Below are 22057 nucleotides of genomic sequence, written 5' to 3' on the forward strand. Positions count from 1 at the left end.
TGTAAGCGCTGGGCGTGGTGGCGCATGCCTTTAATCCCAGCACAGGGGAGGCAGAGGCAGGCGGATTTCTGAGTTCGAGGCCAGCCTGGTCTACAGAGTGAGTTCTAGGACAGCCAGGGCTATACGGAGAAACCCTGTATCAAAACAACAACAACAACAAAAGATATGTAAGCATAAAATTGTATCATGCCATAAAATTTATAAATTCAGTGTCATTTACAGCACAAATATATCTGAAGTCATTATGTTAAGTGAAATAAGCCAACCACATGATGTCAACTCATATGTTAAGCATTATAACAGTTGATCTCATGGAATGTGGGGCGATTGCAGAATACAGAGACCGGAGAGTCAGGGAAAGAGCAAACTGGCGAAAGAGTGAAGAATGGGTTCTAAGTCACAGTTAAGAACAAAAATGTTCTGGCATTTCATTGAAGAATAGGATGATACAAGTTAAAAAAAGGGACTGCATATTTTTAAAAATATAGAAGAAATTGGTATTGAAAGGATTTTCAGTAAAGAAACATTAACTTAAAATACAAATAGGCTTACATGGTCTAAGCATTATACAGTGAGCACATGTACTTGAATATCTTGTTGCTCATCACCATATTCAATTTTTAGGTTTTGTCAATTTAAAATATATTCAAATACAATAAAAACACTAAATAATGAAGATACATTACTATTCAAATGTATTTGACCTGTGTATGAAAGTAGTTCATAACAACAAGTTTGTATTTTCCTCTAGGGTAAAAAGTGTGAAACTTATTGTGATGTGTGTCTGAACCCAATGGAATGTGTGTTTGTAAAACCCAGTAGTCAGTGATAGTTATTCTTAATTTAGTATTAAAAAGTTGATTCCCCTTCCTCTAAACTAACACAAACTTCATCATCACACACTTATCACAAACATACACATTTGTGTACATGTTACATAATTCAAATTTGCTATACATATATTGTTCACCAGTGTATCTTCAATAAAACTCAACAGAAAAGAAGAATTTTAATAAAAAACAAGAAATATTTAATATACATATACAATGAGCACACATGCCTAATTTCAAAGATAGATTGAAGATATAAAAAACCCTAAAATTCGATACATCATTTTTCTCTTGAATTTATTTTCAAACCTACTTTATAGTTGTTTTCAGTGAATAAAATTACAATGTAGGAGTTGTTGAATACAATCACTTATAATTTGTATACTATGATATTTTTGTATGGATTGAACACAAAAAATTTAACTTGTGCCTGTGGTAACCAACAACCAGTTAAGTATTATCTTGAATTAAGATTTGATAAGATTTGATCAATTTGTTGTAGGTCTGATATGATCAGAAAGCATTTCTCAATATTCCGGAGAATATCCGGAATATTGAGAACTCACTTGTGTCCCCATTCCAGCTGTGGCCGCCCACCGGGCTCAGCTGCAGCGCCGCTAGACTGCCCCATTTTGAGAGCACCATGGACCAAAGAGGGATGGAGATTCCTGTGACTCTCATCATTAAAGCACCGAATCAGAAATACAGTGACCAGACTATTAGCTGCTTCTTGAACTGGACTGTGGGGAAACTAAAAACGCATCTATCTAACGTGTACCCTAGCAAACCATTGACAAAGGACCAGAGGTTGGTGTATTATGGTAGACTGCTTCCTGACCATCTGCAGCTGAAAGACATCCTCAGAAAACAAGATGAGTATCATATGGTTCATCTAGTCTGTGCTTCTCAGAGTACTCCCAGTTCTCCAAGATCCAGCTCCGATAGAGGAAGTCACGAAGCACTGGCATCCAGCACCAATTCTAATTCAGATCATTCAGATTCAACAACTCCATCACCCAGACAAGAGAGTTTGTCATTAGTTACTGGTTCTTCAGAAGGATTGAGACAGCATACCCTTTCACAAGCACAAACTGACCCAGCCCAGAGTCATCAGTTTCCATATGTAATCCAAGGAAATGTTGATCACCAGTTTCCTGGGCAAGGTGTGCCCCCTGGGTTCCCAGTGTACCCTGCGCTCAGCCCACTGCAGATGCTGTGGTGGCAGCAGATGTAAGCTCATCAGTATTATATGCAATATCAAGCTGCAGTTTCAGCTCAGGCCACATCAAGTGCCGGCTCAGCCCAGCATGCTGCATCATCACCTCTAAATTTGGCACATGTTCCTGGAGAAGAGCCTCCACCAGCTCCCAACCTAGTGGCCCAAGAAAATGGGCCCATGAATGAGAATGTTCAAATGAATGCACAGGGTGGCCCAGTGCTGAATGAAGAAGACTTGAACCACGACTGGCTGGACTGGGTGTACACATTCTCCAGAGCTGCCGTCCTCCTCAGCATCGTATACTTCTATTCTTCTTTCAGTCGGTTTATCATGGTAATGGGAGCCATGCTGCTGGTTTATTTACACCAAGCTGGATGGTTTCCATTCAGGCAAGAAGGCGGTCAGCAACAACAGCCTCCCAACAATGTGGACGCTAACAATGACGGGCATAATGCAAACAATCTAGAACTTGAAGAAATGGAGCACCTTATGGATGATGGCCTTGAAGATGAGAGTTGAGAAGATGCAGGTGAAGATGCCAGTGCAGCTCAAAGGCCTGGGTTAATGGCTTCAGCTTGGTCTTTTATCACCACCTTTTTTACTTCACTAATACCAGAGGGGCCTCCCCAAGTTGCCAATTAGACCTGAAAAACTGTGCCAGCTGCAAAGGAAGGTTTGACTTTAGGAAAGCGGTTTAAATAACAGTGCAATTTAAAAACAATGTATAACTTTTCTTTTGATGATCATGTACAGAGGTCTTTTCTTTAAGGTTCTCATGCATATGAATATTTTAAGCACAAATGGACTACTAAGCTTGTGATTTTTCTTTGTTTGTTTGTTTAAAGATCCTAACAGAACATAGCATAACAGTAATGGTCTTCCAGCTTTATTCATTTCAATTATGTGTAGTGCGCCAAGCAGAACCACTGTGTATTATTTCTTTAAACAGCTGCTACACCTTTAAATGTTCATAACTAGATGGCCAGCCCTTCAATGTGTACTTTGAATAAATATATCTATTTTCTGTGAATTATCCTGAAAGTTTTAAACAGCAATGACCTCATAGTTTTTAATAAAGTTTATTTACCTAAAATGTACTTGTAGCATCTTGCCCACCCATAAAGCAATAAACTTCTCAAAAATATTAATTTTGACATTTGAATAAATGATGGAAACTTTCTATTTTAAGGACAAAAAAATTATTCACAGAATTTTTTGCTCCTGTGAGTATTTTATTTTGTTTTGTTTTATTTTATTTTATGTTTGATAGAATTTAAAGGTAAAACCATTTCTTCATTACAAAATCTTCACATATATATCTCTTAGGACAATGCTGCTCGTTGCTAGATGAGGAACATGTCCAGTCTCTATGTGTACAGAGTTGTATGGATTTCTAAGGTCTTGCTAAAAACACATTTTTGACAAGCTCTGTGTTTTGCACTGTGAAAAGCAAAGGCATCAGGCCAAAAAGCCAGTAAATTTGAGGCGGGTAATTGACACCATGCAGCGGAAATTCAAAGAGAAATAAAAGTCTTATTGTCCAGCATGGCAGAAATAAGATAAATATATAACACTAAACTAATTAAAATAATGTTGTTAATAGAATTACAGTGTACACACACACACACACACACACACACACACACACACACACACAAATGCATACACTATTCAAACAATTTAAAAAAAAACAAAACAAAGGTCTACATTTAAGGGCGAAGTGGGAATTAATGCTATTGCAGATTAGTGATGGAAAATCTCATCATCTATTTATATCTCCTTCGTTTAAATCTCCCAGAAACTCTGAAAACCAAATGCTTTTATCCCATTTAAAGGCAGTGCCCCACACTCCCAGAGGAACTAACTTGCCCAAATGAAAGCAGTTGGTGAATGGAATAAAGGAGTCCCAACAGCAGCTGATGCCAAGGCGGCCTGCCATTCCTTGCCATATGGGCCTCTCAGGGAGATAGAAGGTCCAGGTGCAAGCAGTTGAAGTGCAGAGAAAATAGCAAGGAAGCAGAAATGGGGCTCAAATACAAAGCACCCAGGTCCCGAAAGTCAGGTGGGAGAGTGTGTACTTAGAGTACTGTGCATTTAAACGGGAGCAATTGAAGCGTCTCAAACAGAAGCACTGTTCTCAGAAAAGCTGGAAAGGGAAAAGGCTCTACAAATGCTAGCTTCCAGTGGCCCACTTTCAGAAACTAAGAGGTGATTCATGCAGATTAGGCCTTCACTGCCCCGGCATGCATTGGGGGAACTCTAAACACTGATGGATAAAGAAAACAAAAATAGACTATCAGGCAGAGAAAAGGAAAGACTTGGATTTATTTTATTTCCACAGACTTTGAGCCCCTTTAAGCAGTGTCAGGAGTCTATGGTGAACAGGGGTGAAATTCTGACTAGGAGAATGTATATGTAACACATAACTCTTTCTCTGTGACTGCACTCGCTGTTCCCCTAAGCTGGAATGAGCTGTATTCATCTTTTGCTACATTTCTTTATAAATTATACCCCTTTAGACTGGATTGAAAACTTAGCACATTCATGACACTGGGTTTGCCTGTTTAGTCTGATTCTGTTTTCTTTTTCATAATATTTCTACTGAATATTTGGAAATTTCACATCATGAACTCCAAGCACACTCACTTTCCAGTCCTCCTGAGTCCATCCACCCACCCTTGTGAATACCTCACACAGAAAGAAAGAAAGAAAGAAAGAAAGAAAGAAAGAAAGAAAGAAAGAAAGAAAGAAAGAAAGAAAGAAAGAAAGAAAGNANGNANGGAGGGAGGGAGGGANGNANGNANGNANGNAAGGAAGGAAGGAAGGAAGGAAGGAAGGAAGGAAGGAAGGAAGAAAGAATATGGGGAAAAAACCCAAGTCTAGTTCGTGTTGCTCATATACCCATGGACTATGGTCAAACTCCTGGTGGCCATTTCCTTAAAGAAAACTGAGTCTTTCTGCACTTGCACCCACACCAGAAACCATCAGTTGTGGAGAGCTACACTTTAGCATATGTACCAGAAATCTTAAGAGCAAAGGTAGATTTCTTGCCTTTTACAGTCAACAGGAGAGTGGATCACATGTTTCCGCATAGTTTCTGGTGTCAGCATGTGCCACAGACTTCAGCATGATCTCCAGTGGCAGAACACAAGTACAGACTTAGGACATCAACACCTCCCTCTGCTGTTGCATAGACAACTGGCGCCTTCATAGCCCGTGGCAGCAGCACAGGCCAAGCATATCAACATGGCCTCAGATGTCAGCACAGCTCACAACATAAATATGGCTGCAGGTTTCAGCACAGACCACAACATCTGCATAGCCACAGATATCAAGATAGACCCTGGCTGCAGTAAGACTCAGACATAGCTCTCAGCAGCAGAATGAACCTGGGCACCTAGATTCTATTCCCAAATGGCACTATGGTTCTTGATGTTTCTCTCATTTTTCCTTTCCTGGGCTTCTGCATGGGCCAATAGGAGACACACAAGTCCAAGGACCAGTTACATAAATAATTTCTCTAGTCTTGTGCATGGTGCATCCTGCTTGGGTTTTTGAGGAAACACTTCAACTGCTTACTTTTTCATTCATCTTCCTATTTTCCAAAATACCTGTCACACTTACTTTCATTAACTCCTAATCATAATTGCACCTGAAATACTATGAAATACTAGATAACAATTTTAACATATAAATTATATAATGTTTCTGTCTGCAAGCATGATAGAGTATCATTAATAGTGTCAGGGACTGGTGCTTGCTCATAGGGAAGATCTCAAGTTGGGCAGATTATTAGTTGGCCACTCCCTCAGTCTCTGCTCCATCTTTGTCTCTGTATTTCTTGTAGACAGGACACATTTTGGGTCAGAAGTATTGTGAGTGGATTGGTGCCCTATCCCTCTACTGGGGGTCCTGCCTGGCTAAAGGAGGTGGTCTCTTTAGGTTCCATGTTCTCACTGCTATGCATCCAGCTTAGGTTAAACCCATAGAGTCCTTGCAGGCTCCACTAACATAACTGTCCTCTAGGAGGCTCGACCTAGCAGCTGACTGAAACAGATATAGAGACCCACAACCAAACATTGGACAGAGCTGGAGGACCCTTATGGAAGAGTTGGGGGAAGGATTGAGGGTCCCAAATGGGATACGAAGCCCACAGGAAGACCATCATAGTCAACTAACCTGAACCCTTGGGAACTCTCAGAGATTGAAACATCAAACACAGAGCATAGATGGGTAGAACCTAGGCCTCCTGAACACATGTAGCACATGTACAGATCAGTCTTCATGTGGGTCCCCTAACAACAGGAGCAGGGGCTGTTTGTAAAGCTATTGCTTGGTTGTTTTTCCCATTCTTTTAACTGGGCTGCCTAGTCTGGCTTCAGTGGGAGAGGATGTGCCCAGCCCTGCAGAGACTTGATGTGCCAGGGTTAGGGAATACCCAGGGGAGGCCTTCACCCTCTCAGAGAAGTAGAGGGTAGGATGAAGGGAGGTACTATGTGAGTAGGGAATCTGGATGGGGGCAACGATGAGGATATAAAATGAATAAATGAATGAATAAATAAATAAATGAATAAGTATATAATATTTCATATGTAAAGAGGTAATATAATAACATTCAATAATCACCCATGTAATTATACTTGACCAAAAAGAAAATTTTAGTACATTTGCTCAGGGGTTTGCTCTCTGAGTAGTAAATACCATGTATTCACATGGACCCTACTTTTTCTACTTCCAGACAATTTACCCCCATTCCTTCCCAAAGATAAAACTGTACTCCTTGGAATCTTTTGCAAATTCACAGAATACATGCCATAATTATATACTTGCTGAGTGGCTATTTCATTTCCTGAAAGTATTGAATGCCTTAAAAATTGCTTGTGCTACAAATGGCTTTATGAAAGTTAAGAATGTAGCCAGTATAATGGACAGAGACCATGATTCTGGGTTCATTCTTCTTAATGGGCTCTAAGCCAAAGCTGTCACTTGGCATTACCCAGTTATTTTTAGAGAGCTTGTGTCTTAAATATTTAGTGAGCTTTGTAGATTTTTAGCCACATATTTGTTATGCAACACAGTACTATTGTATGTACAGAACTTTTATTTTCTAAATTGTTTTCTTATTTTTCAATTTAAAAATTGAAAAGTTGAAAATAATATGATGTTTTTACTATTTGAGGCTGAATATAAGAACTGAGAATGTCAGTATCAAAATCATAAGAGATCGATGCCCCCCAAAAACATTCAGGAGGTGTTTTCATCTTCAAGTTATACAAAAAACAGTAATACTGTTGCAAAGATTCTGCCTTCTTGAAAATTAATGTTATTGATTCTACAAAGAAAGTTGTCTCATTAGGATGTTTCCATACATGTATGCATACATATGTTTCAATCTTGCTCACTATTGTTTCTGTCTTGTCCATTCTTTTTGTATCGGGGAATTTTGTTTGTATTTTTATGAACTGACCTCCTAAGAATAATCTTAAGATTCTTTTCAATTTCAGCATTTTGGTTATCTTATTTAATACAAAATAATCCTTTGTAGTACAACAAGCTGTCAGGCTTGTGTGTGTGTGTGTGTGTGTGTGTGTGTGTGTGTGTGTGTGTATTTGAAAAGTTTATTTCATTTGGGTAGATACCCAATAATTATACTTTCTTAAATAATTCTACACATATAAAGTAATTATAATTCTATTTTTCAGTACACTCTATCATGATTTCCTTTGTGGTAAGAAGTTATCAATTTAACATACTTTACCTCAAAAGCAGTTGTTAATGTCAATGGTCATTTTATTGTGAAAAAAATCAGAACTCTAATACAAAGATTTATAGTCTTATTTGTTTGTTTGTTTCTAATAGTACTGAAGATTAATTTTTTTGCAGTAGTAGTATTTTACTTAGAGTCTTTCTGTCTTATGATGTAAATATTGATTGAAATAACCATGTTAGTGTCTTAATTACTGGATGACATCAATATTATAGGTTGTGTCCTAAGAACATTTTATATATATATATATATATATATATATATATATATATATATATATATGTATATATATGAAATTTTATTTTCATCCATTTGATTATTCACAAGAGTTTTAAAATATCTTTATATTATTTTTACAAATATTTTCAATGAATTTTAATATTTCTCACTCTTATTACCTTGAGACATCTGTCTAACTAATATAAGAAAATCTTCCCAGTATGTATATTTCTTATTTTTATGCATTTGAGTGTGACCCATTGACTTTAAATAATATTGCATTTGGACATTTGATAATTTTTTAGTTATTTCTTGACCATTAGTAGAAAGTGCTAATTATTCTACACATTATTTAGTAGAAAGCATTACTTAGGAAATAATTAAAAGAAGTTTGTGCATTTAATTCCTTAGAATGTGTTAACTTCTTTTCTGTTTCTAAATTACATATGCATGTTTTAATATTAATTCTGGAAATTTTACATTAGTGATATTAAACACATTGTATGTATCATAATATGTAGCATTTTCTATTCCAAGGTATCTTAATACTCTTTAAGCATACAAAAATACTTGTTTTTAATAGCACTTCATACAAACTGAAGCTATTATATAAAATCATTTTTCCCACAATTTCATATATCGATTAGGGAAGGTGATAGATATATTAACCTCATTTTATTTTTTCCTTTTGTTTATTGGATATTTTCTTTATTTTGTTTATTGGATATTTCTAATGTTATCCCCTTTCCAGGTTTCTTCCCACCCCCTGAAACCTTTTTTCCCATTCTCCCTCCCCCTGATTCTATGAGGGTGTTCCCCCACCCATGCACTCACTCCTCAACTGAGAAATATTGAATGGCCGAAAAGCACCTAAAGAAATGTTCAACATCCTTAGTCATCAGGAAAATGCAGATCAAAACAACCCTGAGATTCCACCTCACACCAGTCAGAATGACTAAGATCAAAAACTCAGGTAACAGCAGATTCTGGCAAGGATGTGGGGAAAGAGGAACACTCCTCCATTGTTGGTGGGATTGAAAGCTATTACAACCACTTTGGAAATCAGTCTGGCAGTTCCTCAGAAAATTGGACATAGTATTACCTGATGATTCTCCAATATATAACAAGGACACCTGCTCTACTATGTTCATAACAGCCTTATTTATAATAGCCAGAAGCTGGAAAGAACCCAGATGTCCTTCAACAGAGGAATGAATAGAGAAAATGTGGTACATTTATACAATGGACTACTACTTAGCTATTAAAAACAATGATATCATGAAATTCTTAGGCAAATTGATGGAACTATAAAATATCATCCTAAGTGAGGTAACCCAGCCACAAAAGAACACACATGGTATGCACTCACCGGTAAGGGGATATTAGCCCAAAAGCTTGGAATACCCAAAATACAATTCATAGACCACATGAAGCTCAAGAAGATGGCATACCAAAGTGTGTATGCTTCATTCCTTCTTAGAAGGAGGAAGAAAATACTCACAGGAGGAAATATGGAGACAAAGTGTGGAGAGGAGACTGAAGGAAAGGCCATCCAGAGACTGCCCCACCTGGAGACCCATCCCATATACAGTCACCAAAACCAGAAACTACTGTGAATGCCAAGAAGTGCTTACTGACAGCAAACTTATATAACTGTCTCCTGAGAGGCCCTAAGTAATAGAATCCTAAGTAAATATTAATGACAAGACAGCTAGACATGTGCACCTTAGATTTCCTCACTTCTAGACAATTGCTGGAAGGAAAGATGGTTCCAGACCTCCCAAATTTTCAGTAGAACCCAGCATTGTATTTTTGTCCTTACTTTATTTTAAATTCTTGTAACTAATGTATAATTTTACAAAGAAAAAGTTTTGAATACCAAGAACAAGCCAAAGAAAGCAGACCATTTGGCCTTGCAATGTATCCTACTTCTCAGTTTTACATCAGGGCTGAAAGTATCATACTAACCTTTCAATAAAATTTCAGATGAAGATAACTTTCTCCTCTCTGGGCTCACAGCATTTGGTGCCCATTTCAGCCATCTTGTTTACTTTTGACCTTATTGTAATTTTATCATTATCTATGTCTTTAAATTTTATAATCAATCTATCAAAAGAATTTTCATAGAACTCACTCATCAGTTTACACATCATGTTGCCCACAAAAATACTACAATTGCTATGTAATGAATTATATATAAATACACAGTGCAAATGAGTTTCTTTTATAAATGGTGCTACAACGTTTTTTCTGCTGTTACTTTTATTCATCATTAACCATAATTAACAGCTCTATTTTTACTGAATGTATATACTGTATATATGTATTATCTTTTGTGTGTGTGTGTAAACCATATATAGGTAAACATATAAAGTACATGTTTGACTATACATGTACATATAAGCACATATTCATTTTATTATGTAAATTTACACATGTCCATGCAGGAAATTAAGATTGGTACAAATATTGATAGTACTTCACTAAAAACTCTTCATTTGTTCATACAAACAAATCTTCAATCTAAAATCTAATCTTTTCCCCCCACAATATGTTATTTCATTTTTCAATATAGTGAAAAGAAAAGCAAGATTCACACTTGACTAACCAACTCAGAAGGACTGAGGACCAGCACTGAAGCCAGTTCTGTTGTACATGCATACAGTTTTAGAATGAATGTCCTTGGCCTGATTTGTCATCTGAGCAAAGTCACCTTTGTTTCTCTTCATTTATAATGGCCTGTCTGACTTGTTTGTTTGTTTGTTTTTTTCTGGAACTTCTTTGTCTGAATTCCTGGTTATTAACACTATATTGAATTGTTGTGTTTTATCTAAAAAGTCAGACCTGTGGAAACTGAGACCTCTGCAGAAATAATATTGGATCCATGTATGCTTTTATATTGACATTAATTTTGACTTTCTATAGAAAATTGTGAGAATTTATAGAAGCAGTGTGACTACACGAAGGCTCAGTTTCCTCATGACTATAATACAGGGTCAGACAATAATGAAAATTCCATGACTGATGACCTTGGTAAATGTTACATCTAACATTTTGAAGTCATTTACGGTGAATGAATATAGAGGTCAATGTGGCAAATCATTTCTCCTAGCTTATAAAGAAAAGTGATTTATAGAGATGTCCTTGAAACAAAAGGATGGAACCTTGATACTTGTGATTACTTTTCAGTATTCCAGAATTTAAATCAGCTTGGTGAAAATACTCCAATATTATAAATGTATTTTGAATAAATGTTGAAATGCATTTACAGATCAAATGGATGCTGAAAGTAGATTAACTTGAGAGTGAGTTCTCTTTCATAGCTCTAGGCCAGAAGGTTTCTTCTGAATGTCAAAATAATCTCTTTACTTCCAGCAAAGAATCAAAAGCATAGTAATGTGTTAATCTATTTACTTATGTAAACGTTTGAAAAGGAATTTTTAGGGCAAAGACAGCTCTGAAATTTTATCTTTGTCTTCTACTAAGAGAAAATTGAGATTGATACATTTATTATATAAAATCTGACTTGTTCTCATTTATTTCAATATCCAATATCTTCTGATCCCTCAAAGCTTTAATACCATCCATTACTATGATTACATAATGCAATTTTACCCACAGTGCCTCTCTTAGAACTTTAAACAAATAGAACTTTTTTTTCTTTCATTCGTCATTATCATTATCCCCAATGAAGCCATGCTTCAGTGCTATTGGGTTTGTGCTGGTTTTGAGAAATAAAGGCTAGGAATGTTTGCTTTCTCTCACTCTGAGTGCTGAAGAACTGTGCTTTGTAATGTGCTTCAGGGTCAGCTGAGGATAGCACTGGGTGAAGAGACCACAAAGCCATAAACAGTGGCCAGTACCAGAGAGAGGTGGGGATAAAGTGTTCTGGAAAAATCCGAGGTGCACATGTCCAGCTGTCTTGGCATTAATATTTACTTAGAATTCAAAAATATTTTTTTAAAATTATTTCTTCCAATCCTTCCTGAAGGCTCTTATCATCTTAGCAGCTGTTCCAGAGTCTCTAAGACATGCAAAAGAAACTAAATTTAACTGTGTAGTTTTAGAATTTACAGTTTCTCTCAGATGATTTTATATTGAATAATACCTTGTCTACATGTCATTATTCATATTTTGAAAATGAAAGAATGTTATTTTTCAAGATTATTCAGCTAGTGAGTGAGAAAGCTAGGAATAAGACTAGACTAAAATAAGCAAATGACCTCAAAGCCATTCAGCTCATTGGTAAGCATTAAGTTGAGGTTGTTTGTTTGTTTGTTTGCTTGTTTTTGTTTTGCTTTGCTTTTACTTTTTTCTTTCTACAACATATTTTCCCAAGAAAGAGAGAAAAGAAATGTCATGCCTAACTAGGCAGATTATTTTAGTTACAAATGTAAGTAAAATCCTCATTAATCAAGTTAATATATGAGTTTAACAGATAGACTGATAGAAAACCCAGGAACCACCCTAGAAACTTGTAATATATGGCTTTTAAAAATAACATCAACTCTCTGAGCACAGATTTATGTTCCACTATCACTAGTATACATTAAGCACAAAATAAATGTCAACAAGGTAAATGAATGAATGACTACCATTCCTCAGTATGTCTAGGTAGTACTAGATATCATATAATATAGTAATCATAAATACCTACTTGATAAGCTATTTATTCTGATTATAAAGAAAATGCACAAACTTTTTGTTCATGTTATTTTTCTGGCAGAATTTCATGAATGCTAAATGAAGTGGACTTAGGGTAACTTAGAATCTGTTCTCCCAGCTGAGAGTGTTTCGATTAAATGTATATGGTTATATAGCAATCTAGAAAGTAAACATCTAGTTTCTTCTTTTGTATTTCCTCAACCATGTCTCAAACAACAGTGACTTCTCCCACATTTCTGCCATACTGCGAGAGTTTCTTATTTATTACTATAGCAATCTGAATGAGTTAGACTTCCCAAAGTATATAGATTTTAATGCTTAGTCACCAGAGAGTGGGACTATCTGAAAAGAAATCAAGCTGTGGCCTTTTGGAGAAAGTATGTCACTAAAGGTGGGCGTCGAGGTCTTCAAAAAGCCCAAGTCAGGCCCAGTGACTCCTCCTGCTGCCTTCAGATTCAGATACAGAACTTTCAGCTACTTCTCCAGCACTGTGTCTGGCTGTGTGCCACAATGCTCCTCACCCTAATGACGATAGAATAAATTTCTTAAGCTATAATCAAGTTCCAATTAAATGTTTTGCTTTATAAGAGATTCTATTGCCGTAGTGTCTCTTCACAGCAACAGAACACTAAGACAGGAGTTTCTGGTACCAGGAATTAGGTATTGCTGTGACAGGCCTGACCAGATTGTTTGTTGGCAGATGTATATATGCACGTATGCATTATTAGACATGGGCTTTTCCTTTACTATCCAGGCAAGTTTCCAAATTCTGAGCTCAAGTAATGTTTCTGTCTCAGTTTCTCAAGACCTGAGACAACAGTTGCATACCTGTTCCCAGTTTAAATCTAAATTATTATTAATTATTATGAACAACTACTCCTGGCCACCTGCTAAACAAAATTAGATGGTACTTTGATGCGCAGGTGTGAATACTAGATGTTTCAATAAAACATAAATTCCCAAAAATTGTTGTGGGCAATGGTGGTATTATAAAAAAACCAAAAATGGTTATGGTGGGATTATTTATCTTTGTCCAGGTGAGATGGTAAATTATAAAAGTGCAGAGGAGTGAAAATTTCCCAGTGCAAATGAAACAGAAGAAATCTGTATTGAAGATAAATGAGAAGTGATTTCTGTTTTTTTACACAGAGTTTAACATCCATCCAATTTAAAGGAAGTATAGTCTCAAGAATAGATCTCTGAAGCTTTACTAAAGTCAAACAGGATGATACTACTGGAAATGTTCTAAGCTTAGCATTAAAATTGTTTGCCAGATATAAAATTACTTCCTACAGGATCCAAAAAATTGAAAGTACTTAGTAAAAGGGAAGGCTACCTGTCTTACTTTTTTTTTTTCTGTTCATTGATCCATTTCTTTTAAAAATTATTTTATTAGATATTTTCTTCATTTACATTTCTAATGCTATCCCGAATGTCCCCTATACCCTCCCCCACCCTGCTCCCCTACCCACCCACACACACTTTTTGGCCCTGGCATTTCCCTCTATGGGGCATATAAAGTTTGCAAGACCAAGGGGCCTCTCTTCCCAATGATGGCTGAATAGGCCATCTTCTGCTACATATGCAGCTAGAGACACGAGCTATGGGAGTACGGGTTAGTTCATATTGTTGTTCCACCTATAGGGTTGCAGACTCCTTCAGCTCCTTGGTTACTTTCTCTAGTTCCTAAGATCAATAATTCAGGTGACAGCAGATGTGGAGAAAGAGGAACACTCCTCCATTGATCTTAGCCATTCTGACTGGTATAAGATGGAATCTCAGGGTTGTTTTGATTTGCATTTCCCTGATGGCTAAGGATGTTGAACATTTTTCGGGTGTTTCTCAGCCATTCGGTATTCCTCAGTTGAGAATTCTTTGTTTAGCTCTGTATCCCATTTTTTAATGGGGTTATTTGAATTTCTGGAGTCCAGCTTCTTGAGCGCTTTGTATATATTGGATATTAGTCCTCTATCAGATTTAGGATTGGTAAAAACACCTTCACAGAAGCAACTTCAGAAAGAAAGACTTTACCTTATCTCGGGGTTCAAGGCACACTCTCTGTGGCAGGAAAACCAAGGCAGCAGGAAACTGAAGCAACTGGTTATGTTGTGTCAGGCGTAGAGGGCTATGAGAACATATCTAGTGCTGGCTTTCTCTGTTTATGCAATCCATGCTCAGCCGCCCACGGAGCTGTCCTATTCACAGCCCTGCTTGCAGATGTGTAAGCAATGTAGATAATCTTTAACAGGCATGGGCAGAGATTTTCCTCTTGGATGATTTAATTTCCATAAAGTTGACAATTACCTTGACCAAACTACCTAAGCATCAAATCAGTGAATGATTTCTTGATGTCTTTAGTCTTATTTTTCTTTTAAAACTCTCCAGTCTATTGTCAAGTATTGCATTCTAAGTTAATTCACTCTACCCACAATTGAGAAATTTTAATACATCTTTTCAGGGATTCAGAGATAGGGACAAGAGGTTCGCAGTGCATTTTAATTATGATATTTGAAAAAATACATCATTTATTTTAAACATCTTTGAAATTCTAGAAATTTAAAGAGTATATATGAAATTTGAATTTCAATGTTCCTTAGTCTTTTTCTCAATAATAAAACAATACGTTTTTAAAAGCAGCTAAAAGAAAAGATAAAGCACAATAAAATGTAACTGAGATATTTAACTTTCAGACAAAATTAGCAAACACGTAGTATTTCATACATATTCATAATTAGAATATAAGACTTTTCTTAGCAAACAGGAAATTCTTTATAATTGTTATCAAGGTTTAAGAAGTCTGAAATACTATCTAGAGTAACCTCTTTGCAAAGTGTTTTTAAATAAGGAACACATATTGACTACAATTAGAAAAAGATATAATGCATACAATATGATGATCATGTGGCAGAGATTATGAATTATTTATTTCCCCTTCTTTTTCTGCCTTCTACCTATGTTCTTTCTGTCACTATGTGCTTTCTGTCTAAGATCTGTAAGCTATACCCATGAACTTGCAACAACATAGTCACCTAAAGAATGTTTGAACAGTTTCAACAAAGGCTGTCATCCCAACATAGATGGGAAACCTCACAGAGACCCACCTCTACAAACATATACATTCAGTAAACAATGAACTGATTCAGCAGGTTGTATTCATGCACTTATATGTTCATATGGATATGTAACAGCAATAGTTAAAGAAGAGGAGGCTTGTGAATTTGGAAGGGAGTAGCATGTATATGGGAGGAGCAGGAAGGAGAAGAAAACAGGACGATGAAGTAATGATGTTCTAATTAAATAAAATAAAAACAGATGTAGGTTTATTAACATATGAAACAAAATTACCCCAAGATTTATTCTCTAGAAAAATGTCTATAGGCTTTATTCCTAAGCAGTAATTTATATATTATAAAATCAAAATGGTTTTCTTCAGTACAAAGTGTACAAAATGTCTTCAAATACTTATTCTGGGTTCTAACATTATTCACAATCATGAGATTTTATTCGGCTGAAGATCATATCACTGCTTTACTGTTTAAAATTCAGAAAAATAAGGTTATTTAGATATGTTTATCTAAAGACGTATGTGTGCACACATGCATGCACATGCACACAAGTACACATTTACATATTTTTTTAGTGTACTTAAATCTTTCCATGCATACATGCTGGCACTGTAACAATAGGAGTACATGGAGCTATAGGCACTGTCTACATGTGAGTCTATGATCAGAGCTTATATAAAAGATGACATACTGGGAATGCTTCTCATGTTTCATTTAAAAAGTAGTCTTATCATATTTAAACATCAGGCATCCCATCTAAAGAAGAGAAGATTATCCTTTGGTTACCACACACACACTGCAATGTGCTTTGAACATTGTCTGCCTTAATTAGATATTCTAAATATGTTTAGCTATGATTAGATATTTAAAGATAAAGTGTCAAGGGAAGATATTTTGAAAGACTCTATTATTCATTTGACAATCAATTATTTTGTATGAAGTTCTGTTATAAAGCCAAAACTGATTATGTATGATATTGTGATTATCTGGAAAAGATCTGAGAGATGTCTTGTGAACAATAAGAATGTTAAATTTAAACTACTCTGTTCTGAAAATAACAAAGGATACATTTTCAAGTTTTAGATTATTACTATTGTCTCATTTTTATTCATTTCTGGGTTTGTAATAAACAATGGAAACTGGTAAGGTAAGACTATACACATACAACATATTAATAAGCAAATTATATAAATTATTTTTGAAACAACACATTTTACTTAGCTAGATGTAACTATTCCTCATGAATACATACCTGTATCCTGTTTTGTATGATGAAGAGAATGCAGTGTTACATGTTAATTAAAATAAGAAAAAAAAACCCAAACCAAGCTTGCAACAAGAGAACAGAACAAGGATGGTAAGCATAGTAACTTTGCCCCACCCCAGTTAAAGAAGTTGAAATGCCTCGTAGTTTAGGGATCAAATGATAGTGGTTTCAGGCACACTGATCCATGACAGTCTGGGAACTATATTCTTGTACTTACAGCTGCTATGTTGCAGTACAAAAGAGGCACAAGATCAAGCCAGTCAATACTTCAAAATGGAGAGGGAAATGGCTCACCAGGACCTACCACTAGCTGAGAAGCTATTGGTGTGGCCCATAGTGGGCTGTATATGATTTAGTGGATAGCACATCAGGGCAATATTTATTAGTCTTAGTGAGGAGGAGGAGAAAGAGAATGAAGAAGAGGAGAATGAGGAGGAACAAGACGAGGAAGAGTAGAAGGAAGAGGAGGGAGAGGAGAAGGAAGAGGAAGAAAACAAGGAGGAGAAGGAAAGGGGAATAGATATTGAAAGAGGATGTAGGGAAGGGAGTGACCCCAAAGGAGATGGACAGAAGGTATTAGAAGTATGTTTTGATATAATCAAAATACATTGTATTTGTGCATGAAATCACTTAGGAATAACTCAAATATTGAAAAGAAAACTCAAATGATGTTTGACTAAAAAGACCATTATAGATTAATCTCTTAGCATTTATTCAGATTGGGATATAGCAGATATAGGCACATAGCATGGCCAATTTAAGGATATTAATACTAACATTAATAGAGGAGGAACAGTGCAGTCTTGACAGTCTATAGGGTTCAGGCACTGGAGTCATAACACACAGAACAAAATCACTAAGAATACCCTTTAAAGTTACAGTCCAATGAATAAACAAGAACATACATATATGAAAACTGAGATCTGAAAAATATGTAAGACATTTTAGGAATGAATATCCAATCATAATAAGGGTAGGGGCATATGTCATTTTAGAGAAAGCAAAAGAACCATTGATTGTAGCACCAAATTGAAAGAAATTACACAGAATGATGGTCAGAGGAAGGGGGTAATCAATGAGAGGAGCATTAGATTTGAAGTTCTGGGAGAATTTTTACCATGTTTATTACTTACTAAAGCTTCATATTGATTCCTCCCTGTCTATATAGTTCATTTGTTTACAACCTACATGATGACTTAGAGTGCCTGGGCTAGTTTATATTCACCCCAGCACTATAGAAATATTCACTTTTGTCCATGTACTTGCCAACATTTTTTTGTTACTTATCTTCTTAATGATCAACATTCAGAACAGGGTAAGATACATTTTCTTTAGTTTTAATTTGCATTTCTGATGACTAATGCAGCAGGGTATTTATTATGTTTATTGGCCTTCACTTGATATTTCAATTTTTGAGAAATATCTTTCCATGTCATTGGACTATTATTTCAATACTTATAATATACTTATTTATATATACTTTATATGCCAAAATACAAAAATACAGCATGTAGACTGTTTTATGATTTAATTTTTATTCATTTATTTTGGTTTCTTCTTGATTAATTTAGTGGTCATTCATCATTCAGTAGTGCATTGTTACTACTCCATAAAAATGCTTATATTAGGAATGTCTCTTTGCTGTTGATTTATAGATTTTAAAACACCAACTATTGTAGTGTTGGCACTACTGTGTGTCTAAACCTTTACTAGTGTGTGTTTTATGAAGCTGGATGCACATAAGTTCAGTGTACATGTGTTCAGAGGTGTTATGTCCTCTGGATGGAATGTTTATGATTAATTATGGTTAAAGTCTATTTTATCAGATGCTACAGTGAATTATCATTGCTTTATATTATTTGTTATTCTCTGTTGTTTGTTTTTACCAGCTTTCATTTTTCACACTAGAAGATATGCACATTTATTTAGAACTATCAATACTACTCCATTCTTTACTCCCATTCCCAGCTGAATTTCAGGATCATTTTGGGTTTCTGTTTGTGTTTTCTTTTCACATGCATCCCTTCTCTAAAATAACTTGAGGTTGTTATACAAACATATTGCCTGACATGTTAGAGGTAAAAAGATTTCAGTCTAGGTTCAGTTAAGCCAGACAGAGCCACCATAAAAACATTCAACCCACTCCCTGAAATTAATTGTCAGAAGTATTTACTTATAAAGCTACAAGAAAAAACTGGAGAGAGTGAGCAGGTAAGATAACTCAGCACCTTGGTTTCCAGGCTCCATGACCTTCAATCTCTCAGACCAGTATGGTACAATGAGAAGGTGGAATTCTGCCAACTGTCTTCTGACTTCCACATATGTGCCATGGCATATGTACACACACACACACACACACACATGTATATACACACATAAACACATGCTGTTTGCATTTTCCCATGTTTTATTACTTCAAAGAAGGTTTCACCTCCTCTGTTTCTCCCATATCTATCGTTATCTTACTTTCTACCCAACTTCGAGTCCCCCCCACCCCCTACTGCAAACAGTCAAGTTTGTATTGTTCTACTACTCATGGGAGTGAGGACTGTCCTGAAGTGAAGAGTGAGGAGTGTCACTGAAGGGTTAGTGAGAGGCAGAAAGTTTCACCACACAGACTCTAAGGAGATGGACATAGGAAGCTGAAGGGAGGTAAGCAACCATGTGGCACATGTAGACTAGAATAAATGGGTTATGTAAGTTAAGAGCTGTGGCAGAACCTTCCCCTTATGAATATAGATTTCAGGGGACCAATCACTGGGCAAGGAGTAGGTGGGACTTCTGGGTCTGAGAGCAGAAGAGGGGAGGCAGGAAAAGATAGTTGCTTTTTGAACAGGAGACAGATGGAGGTCAAAATGTAGCTAACCAGAGGCCCCTAATTAAGATGGTGGATCCACCAGGATTCGCCACCAGAGGAGTTATTTAGCATAACTTACAAAATTATGATGCTAGTTAATGGGCCTAGAGACTGAGTTACCTGTTGATTCTGAACTAAGTTTGTGCCGTGTTTTCCTTTATGCAGTGACTCCACTGGGTTCCAGAGAGAAAAGTATGGCGGCAAAGCATGGGTTTGCAAGAGGTGCCCCCCCCCCCAAAAAAAAAAGCAGCGGGAATTTGGAAGCATGGGGCTGGTGTGGTAGCGACCAGCGAGTGGGAACATAGCAAGCTGGGTGGAGAGATTTCGGATTGCCGGGTCAGAGAGTCTGTCAAGATGAGAACAAGCCTCACTGGCCTGCCGCTGCTGGTAGTGTGGATGCTTTTTTAATATTTTATGCTACAAAAGCTAGTTTGGGAGCAAGCCCAAGCTTATGGCTTAGGGTATTATCCATAAGTAATTAGGTCTCAGTACATTATTTAGGAACTGGGGATCTCGTAGAAAAGACAAGGGTTACAAAATAATAATGTTTTAACTGCTCTACTCTGGCATTTCTCTATGAGTATCTGTGTGGTACTGCTTGGTGAAGATAACTTCAGATGTTTAAAACATGTTTAAACATATCTTGTAAAATTAATTTCTAATGTGTTAATTTTTATTATGAATGTCCATCCCAGAAGTTATCTGGCAATGCTAAATATGATTAAGACACATATTCTTCTTCTTTTTTTTTTTTTTTTTTTTGGTTTTTGGTTTTTCGAGACAGGGTTTCTCTGTATAGCCCTGGCTGTCCTGGAACTCACTTTGTAGACCAGGCTGGCCTCGAACTCAGAAATCCGCCTGCCTCTGCCTCCTGAGAGCTGGGATTAAAGGTGTGTGCCACCACGCCTGGCAAGACACATATTCTTAATTTGGCACTGACATGTTTTACAATATATAATTGGATTCTTTGTATCACACTTTGGAAAGTGAAGCAGTCTTGTCTGATAGAGGGCAGTATAACTGTGATTAATGTTTTCCTAACGAAAACTCAAAACTCATGGAAAATGACACTCATAGGTATCTGAATGCAGGTACCTATATATTCAGAGATGGAGACATCAAAGCTAAAATTCAATTTCTCCATCATTGTTACAAGATGACATAATGGCTCAAAATGCTTATGCTCAGGGGCTATAATTCTCCAATTGCTTCCTAGTTAATCCCAGTCATTTCACAACTAAAATGTCATTTCTCAGCTTGGGCAACATATACTTCTAATTGCATAAGCAGTGTAATTTTATTATATCATTGGAGTATCCTCAAGGTGACAGAGAATACAGTTCAGAACGGTTTAGGTTTGTAAGTGCTATAAATTGCTTCAGTTGAAAATGTGATTTCTTAAATTGTTGACTAACTTTATATCAGAGACGTGTTTAGTGACAATCGTCTGTTTCATAACTTCTTCTAGCCTTCCTCTTTCTTGTTGTCTTATTTAACTGACTTTAAAAATTGTTTCAAGATAGAAGTCCTATATCCATTTTGATCTGAAGTAATATCAGAAATGGGGGAGTCAGAGGAATAGAAGAGACCACTGTAAAGTAGAGATACCCTTGCTAATTAAATTCTAATCTCTGGAAAACATAGCAATGTAAAGAGAGTTTCAAGATGGCCATTAGTTAAAAAAATAATCATTGCTCTGAAAGTTATTATGCCGTGCATTCAATTTTTGTATACTGTTTTTAGATCATCAACACTCAAATTTCTGTCCCAGAACTAACTTGGAAAATAAAAACTGATATCTTATGTATTTTTACTCTAAATTAAGTGAAAAATCTATTTCATTTGTAATGACATTGGTAATATATTTTTATAATGTAAAAATGTATAATTACTAGAACTTATAAAGATTATTAAAAGAGAATGTATATTTTTATAGGTTGAAAATATCAGTCTTATCTTTAAAATATAACTTGTCAAACAAATATACAATCTGAAGTTTTCTTACAGAAAGAATATATATATATATATATATATATATATATATATATATATATATATATATATATATAAAAAAAGTATACTTAGTAGCCACTCTACTAGAGAGTCATGAATTCTGTGTCACAATTAGAGGTTGCTATGTGTGTGACTGGAGAGACAGTTCAAAGGAT

The 22057-nt window shown here is 36.0% G+C and overlaps 1 protein-coding gene and 1 pseudogene across 4 annotated transcripts in view; one reads left to right on the forward strand and one right to left on the reverse strand.

Moving 5' to 3' along the window:
• Positions 1-22057, reverse strand: part of Ano3 (anoctamin 3) — a 285933-nt gene that overhangs the window by 234208 nt on the left and 29668 nt on the right. The window contains exon 1 of one of the 3 annotated variants that reach the window (XM_029536330.1): positions 14732-14877. The exons of the other annotated variants lie outside the window; for them this stretch is intronic. The gene's annotated coding sequence lies outside the window, so the exon portion shown is untranslated. Of the gene's footprint in view, positions 1-14731; positions 14878-22057 lie in introns of those variants that run through there. 3 annotated transcript variants of the gene reach the window in all.
• LOC110317684 lies at positions 1474-2809 on the forward strand (annotated as a pseudogene). Its single transcript, XR_002380341.2, has one exon. The product of XR_002380341.2 is annotated as a homocysteine-responsive endoplasmic reticulum-resident ubiquitin-like domain member 2 protein pseudogene (transcript).

This window comes from Mus pahari, chromosome 3 (assembly GCF_900095145.1).
Source record: "Mus pahari chromosome 3, PAHARI_EIJ_v1.1, whole genome shotgun sequence".
NCBI classification, from domain to species: Eukaryota; Metazoa; Chordata; class Mammalia; order Rodentia; family Muridae; genus Mus; species Mus pahari.